This window comes from Oratosquilla oratoria, chromosome 31, assembly GCF_046742065.1.
Source record: "Oratosquilla oratoria isolate Oo_2021 chromosome 31, ASM4674206v1, whole genome shotgun sequence".
In the NCBI taxonomy this organism is placed as follows: Eukaryota; Metazoa; Arthropoda; class Malacostraca; order Stomatopoda; family Squillidae; genus Oratosquilla; species Oratosquilla oratoria.
In genome coordinates, this window is record NC_134807.1 from 35,361,376 (window position 1) to 35,368,481 (window position 7,106).

The 7,106-nt window shown below is 37.2% G+C and overlaps 1 long non-coding RNA gene across 2 annotated transcripts; it reads left to right on the forward strand.

Annotated features, from left to right (window-relative positions):
- Window positions 1-1,530: 1,530 nt before the first annotated feature.
- On the forward strand, window positions 1,531-3,110 carry LOC143041720 (uncharacterized). Of its 2 annotated transcripts, XR_012967811.1 has the most exons (4): window positions 1,531-1,903; window positions 2,054-2,140; window positions 2,713-2,796; window positions 3,069-3,094. It is a non-coding gene; the product is annotated as an uncharacterized LOC143041720 (long non-coding RNA). The 2 variants fall into 2 exon arrangements; XR_012967810.1 differs by lacking the exons at window positions 1,531-1,903; window positions 2,054-2,140 and adding an exon at window positions 2,498-2,579 and having other exon boundaries at window positions 3,069-3,110.
- The last annotated feature ends 3,996 nt before the right edge of the window (window positions 3,111-7,106 follow it).

The window sequence follows — 7,106 nt, forward strand, 5'->3', positions numbered from 1 at the left end:
ATCTTGAACAAACTACTTGTGTACCTTAACCACTTGAATCCTGACCAAACTAAGGAGATTTGTGAAATTATTTCTAGTCACACATCCTTGTTCCGAGACAATCTTGGCCGTTGTAACCTGACGTCCCATGAGATTCAACTGTATCCAGGAACTTCTCCTAGTCACTAACACCCGTACCGATTACATCCCCAGAAGAAGCTGATAATGAAGAAAGAGGTCGACTATCTCGTGCAGCACGGCTTAGCAGTTCCCAGTAATTCTCCGTGGGCTTCTCCGTGTGTCCTAGTCCCCAAAGAAAACGGACAAACTCGACTGTGTACGGACTACCGACGAGTCAATGCAGTTACCATCCCTGGCGCCTAGGTGTGTGTGTGATGGCCCACCATCCTCCGTATATCTAAAATGTCTGTTTATGTATAATATTCTGTATAACTATGTATGTACTGTAAATTGTTAATATACGTGTGGTTTTCCTACTCTCCTCCCCTTCGATCCCCTCCTTACTACTCGTCTGACAGACCCAGACTAGTTCTGTCCAGTTCATCCTTCTCCTTCCTCCCGTCCTCGCCAACACTATGTATACGGCGTCCGCCGGCTTCCAGACGGACTTTTTTTTCGTTGGCTACCGAGACGTAACTTCCCTCCCACATCGCTTTTCGCTATATCCAATCCCGTTGTGTTCACACGTAACTAAACTGTATTCTCATGACTTAGTTTCGGTTCAGGTTGAGGAATTATTTGTATTATCAAACGTTACAAATTGTCTATTGATTAATTTTTTGTTGTAAAGATATTATGTTTGTTTTGTTGACTTTTGGTCATAAATTAAATCCCCTATCTCGCATTCCCTCTTCAACATGAGTGAATCCAAGGATTACCTCATGTCTTTAAGGGGAAGATTGTTACCAAAGCATAGTCACCCCTTGTGTTTATTATGTTTTCTACCATGTATCGCGACATCCGTTTTCTGTTACGCTTGAGCAGTTCGTCGCAAGACGACATCATTGTATTTTGAAAACATACATATCTGCGTATATGTTATACATTTGAGGTTATTGTATTCTGATTAATGTGTAAGAATTCAAAGAAGTATCTACTTTAATTTCTTGGAATGTATGAACAATGTATGATTTATATTTTACGACAAATAGTTACGCACGTATGTGGATTGATTATAGCAAGATCGAGAGAATACAAGGTCTACTCAACAACTGACCAATAATTAGGTCGTTTGCGCAGTGACGTCACTAGAAGTACCTGGCCGAGGGTTCGTAGAAATTCCGGCCTCAGTCCAGGTGTGGCTGGAGTTGTGAACGTGTCTCCGTTTTCTTTTATAATATTTATGCGTAACTAAAATAACTATGCCGTCCCATTGTGCAGTTTCCGGGTGCAGAAAAACACATGTGAAAGGGTCTGAAATAACTTACCATAGATTTCCAAAGGATGAATATGTGAGAAATAAGTGGATTACATTTTGCAAACGAGCAGAAAGATTTAATCCGGCCAATTCTTACAAATGCAGCCGGCACTTTGAAGCAAATGCATTCCAGCGACATTTGAAGTACGAGTTACTTGGCATTCCCATTCCTACATCCCAAAAGAAATTTAAACCTGGAGCAGTGCCAACACTCGACTATGGTGAGTACATCTCGCAAACCATTGCCATTAGGTCACAATTTTCCTTGTTATTAGCTGTATATTGTTTTATTATGCCATACCTTTTGTGCATTTTGTATTACCACAGGTGGCACATTAACTTATATAATTGAAATAAGGAAATGCGATGTCGGTATAGTAAGAAATCTATATTTTGCAGCATCACACGTCTCGACTGCAGGTGGAGAGCAGAATGTGATCTCTGATGCAAGTCAGCCAACTCTCACCAGGTCTTCCAATAGCAGAGGTTAGTATGCAAGATTTATCAGTGCAATGAAAAAATATGTAATTCAAAGTCAGTGACGAAAAGTAATCTCGTAATGCTAGGGGCTTTCCCTATATATACTATTGCAAAATTGTAAGCAGTTCTTTTTTTTTTTTTTTTTTTTTTTTGCAGCATCCCACGTCTCGACTGCAGGTGGGGAGCAGATTGTGATCTCTGATGCAAGTCAGCCAACTCACACCAGGTCTTCCAATAGCAGAGGTTAGTATGCAAGATTTATCTGTGCAATGAAAAAAATATGTGATTCAAAGTCAGTGATGTAAAGCAACCTCGTAATGCTAGGGGCTTTCCCTATATATACTACTGCAAAATTGTAAGCAGTTTTTTTTCAGCATCCCACGTCTCGACTGCAGGTGGAGAGCAGATTGTGATATCTGAAACAAGTCAGCCAACTCACACCAGGTCTTCCAATAGCAGAGGTTAGTATGCAAGATTTATCTGTGCAAATAAAAAAATATGTGATTCAAAGTCAGTGACGTAGAGCAACCTCGTAATGCTAGGGGCTTTCCCTATATATACTATTGCAAAATTGTAAGCATTTTTTTTTTTGCAGCATCCCACGTCTTGACTGCAGGTGGAGAGCAGATTGTGATCTCTGATGCAAGTCAGCAAACTCACACCAGGTCTTCCAATAGCAGAGGTTAGTATGCAAGATTTATCTGTGCAATGAAAAAATATGTGATTCAAAGTCAGTGACGAAAAGCAATCTCGTAATGCTAGGGGCTTTCCCTATACATACTATTGCAAAATTGTAAGCAGTTATTTTTTTGCAGCATCCCACGTCTCGACTGCAGGTGGAGAGCAGATTGTGATCTCTGAGCCATGGCTACCAATACACAACATTTTTGATGCTAAAGGTAAGCAGTACAATTCACCACATTTGTACAAGTGTTATTAGAATAATTTTCCCTTAATATAGTTAGTTATACTTTGCAAACAAATGTCCTAATTTTTTTCTTGAAGCTTCTGCAGATTCTAAGAAATGTCCTATACCTACTTACCTGCAACTTCTCATGCCCCACCTAAAATCTTTCCCTTCCCACTTTTCTCTCTCATCGCACCCTTCCCCCCTTTTCTTCATTCCCAATGAAGGCTTACAATAGGAAATTAACTGTTAAAATCTTTTCAGAACACCCAGAAGATAGTAGTAGAAGAGATACTACACTTGAAGAGGAAGGCATCACCCTGAGAAAAAGGAAGTTTTTTGATACATGTGAGATGACACATACTGCTTTCTTGCATGACACCATACATGCATTAAAGCAGCAGCTTGCTGTTGTTCGTATGGAAAGTGATAAACTTGTTATTGAAAACAGAAAATATCAGGAGCTTATTACTATTCTTCAAGGTAACATTAAAAGTGATATTGCCACTGTTACATCTGATATAAAAGAGAAATTAAGAGCTCACTTTTCAGATACTCAAATTAAATTACTACTTGAAGGCAAACGCAATGTAGCAAAGTGGAGCGATGAAGATCTAAGTCAAGCTGTCAATTTAAGAAGTTTGAGCACTAATGCTTATTGTTATCTAAGAAACAAAAACATAATCCCTTTGCCATCAATAGCCACTATTAATCGGTGGGTAGGTAAACTTAATGTTGAACCTGGTCCATTAACATCAATAGTGCACGTTTTAAGACATAAAGCTGATACTATGTCAGAGTTTGAGAGGCTTTGTGTTTTGTCCTTTGATGAGACAAGTGTATCTCAAGAGTGGTCTTATGATAAAGCTACATATACTGTGTATGCTCCAAAACACAAAGTTCAGTGTGTTATGATCAGGGGTTTAACCAGCAACTGGAAACAGCTTGTCTACTATAACTTCGATACCGACATGTCAAAAGCTGTATTATTTGATCTTATAGTTAAATTAGAAGACGCTGGAATGATAATAGTAGCAATGGTTAATGATCTTGGCCCCACCAATGTTAAACTGTGGAACAATTTAGGCATTGATATAAATAATACTAGCTTCCAAAATCCAGCTCATCCAGATAGGCAAATTTATGTGTTTGCTGATGCTCCTCATTTACTTAAGCTCTTAAGAAACAACTTTTTCGACCATGGTTTCACTCTCAACAGTCCCTTCAGGAACATCACTAGCGGCAGTGTTCGAGAGCTTGTGATGAGAAGTGAATCAGATCTAAAGACAGCCCATAAAATATCATACAAGCACTTAGATGTTAAAGGAGTAAGCAGAATGAATGTAAAATTAGCTGCTCAGCTTATGTCAAACACCGTTGCAAAATCTTTGCAGTATTTTGGTCAACAAAATCTTCTTAAGAGCAAAGATTGACAGGACACGAGCAGTTTTATTTCATTAGTTGATTCTTGGTTTGATCTATTCAATTCTAGAACACCAAATGACATAAAAAAAGCAAGAGCTGCATATGGCATTCATTTGGAGTACCAAAATCAAATTCTTTCAGAAATGCTGACTACAGCCAAAAACATGCGGGTTGGAGAAAAGGATAGCCTCTATCCATTTCAAAAGGGCATCATTTTATCATATACCTCTTTAAGCTGCTTATTTGCAATGATAAGTCAGCGATATAATGTTAAATATATCATGACTTACAGGCTTAATCAAGATGGACTTGAACACTTTTTTGGCTGTATTAGACAAATGGGCATTGCACATCAACATCCATCCCCTGTGCACTTTAAGCATAGATTTAGATCTTTCCTTGTGGGCAGAGTCAACAAGTTATTTGGAGGGCACCATAATGTTCAGTGTGTAAATAATGACATAAATTTAACAGGATCATCCTTTTCTGATGAAAGTCCAGAAAAGCAGTCATCTGGTAATTCAGATTTAAACTCTGAACTAATGGTGTCCTCTATGCTTTTTGCAACGCTAGACTTTGAAGACGTGGATGAAGAGGGTGAAGGGGATGATATTACCTTAGAAGAGTCCAAAGACACTAGAGAACTGTATTGAGATTGAAGCACTGAGGTATGTTGGGGGTTTCATTGCTAAGAAGTTACCTCAATACAACTTTCTTGCCAGTGAAATGATAGAAAAGGAGACCTGGATAGATTTCATATGTCAAATAGAGAACGGATTAAAGTCACCATCAGTAGATTTTTTCAAAGCACTGCAGCATATGGAAAAATTGTTTAATTGTTACCACGGAGACACATCCTTAAAGGATGAGGTAAACTCCACATCCAAAGTGTGCACAGAAATATGCAAATATGTGAACCTACCAAGTGATGTCATAAATTTTTTTGTTAAATGCAGACTGTATTTTCGGTTGCGAGTTTTAAACAGGAACTTATCGAACTCGCCGAGAAAAGTAAAAAATAAATTATGTAAATTGGTGAAGTGAAATAAAATCTGAAATGACTTTTGCATTGTATTCAATTCGAACCTTGGTATGCAATGTAAATTCCAAAATAATTTTAGTGTTAAAGTTTTTTTCTTGTTATCTACAATGTTTATTCTTCAATTAGTAATATAGTATGATATAGGGGTATTCAGTAGCTGTAACAAGTGTTCACAGAAATGAGAGTTGGCCAGTGGCATGTTATTCTTCAGCAGGTAATCCTCATATCATCGATAATTCATGCCATATCCTTTAAGTTTGGCAAATCGTTTTCTTCATAGACAAAGATAATTGTTTGTGGTAAATGGATTCATAGACTTGGATACTTGTTTGCCCTCTACACAAAGATTAACTTTTAGATTTCTTTATTAAATATGTCAAAAATAAAATACAAGAATATTTTTCCAAAATGGAACCCCCATTTTAACGGTTGCAGAACATGAAATAGGTAAGTCTCCCAGAAACTCTGTGGTGCCTGTACGTTTTCTCTTTTACCTAACATTTTCACTTACGTTTTCACCATTTTCTCTGTGGGCTCCACTTCTGCTGACGTCACAACATGCGTGTGAGTTGACCTTGTATTCTCTCGATCTTGGTACGGATGGCATTGGCTGCTGCCCGCGAGATTTAAGGCCCGTACTGAAGAGTTTAAGATAAATGGGGGTTTGATATGCAGAAGGAAAGAGCAAGATTATCTAAGATATGTAGACTTGTAATTTGTGGGATATTGAAATCTTATTATTAGAATTTATTATAATTTGAGATTGCTTAGATATTCAATGATCATGTTTAATATTAATGTATATACATGTCTTGCCATGGTAGCCATATGGCAATCATCTATTCTTTGAGACCAATATAAAGTACAATCCTTTAAGATCTGTCTTTAGTATAATAGTTGAGTTTAATTGCTGATGTCATTAACTTGCATTAAATGTAATTCATGAATAATGATAATATGGAGACAGACAGAATTTCAGTGATGTAAGCGATGGTAATTGACCTCTATTAAACCCTACCTCATATGTATAAGAATATGCATGAATGTTAAGATAATATGTAATGAAAATATAATTGATACATTTATTCAACATATATGCAAATAATTAACCATTATATCTATCCCCATTTGTGATAAATAATACTGATAATATTGTAGTTGAGATTTACATTCTATCACTACCTTTAAGGGATGAGGCAATATCTGTGAGAGTTATTATTGTCCTCCTAGATCCTTTATTAGTATTACTAACTGATTATTTTAGGTTAGAGGTGGACGTGACATGTGTTGTTTTATGTTGTTGCTTCTTCATCTCTTGTGTATTCTTTCATGTGTTCCCTAACTCTTTGGTGTATGGCTTGAAATGTATGTATGCTATTTGAGATTTAATAATTTATATTATGAAGTGGCTTTGGTTCTGTGGTTAAGTGTAAACACTGGTTTTATTTCGGGAATTTATTATGTAGATCTGCACGCATGCACGGTAAGTAGGAATCTGCCCTCGAGGCGTTGCCTCGGGGTATCGGTACCCTCTCTGACCTACTTTCCTGGTACTCTGTTGCCAGGTGGAATTTGGAGGTAGAACAATACAGACAAACATATAAATGTATACATAAGAACATGAAGAAACAAGAGAACAATTACATATAATGAGGAATATGCGTGCAAAACGTTATACTAAATACCTTAATGCTATGGCATATAAACTTGACAACAGCGCTTACGCTTGGAGCGTATGCCTAGCGACATGTAATGACGTACATAGGCGGTTATATAATTGTACATAGGGCACTTATGTAATGTAATAACTACATACGCTTACTTATATAAAACAT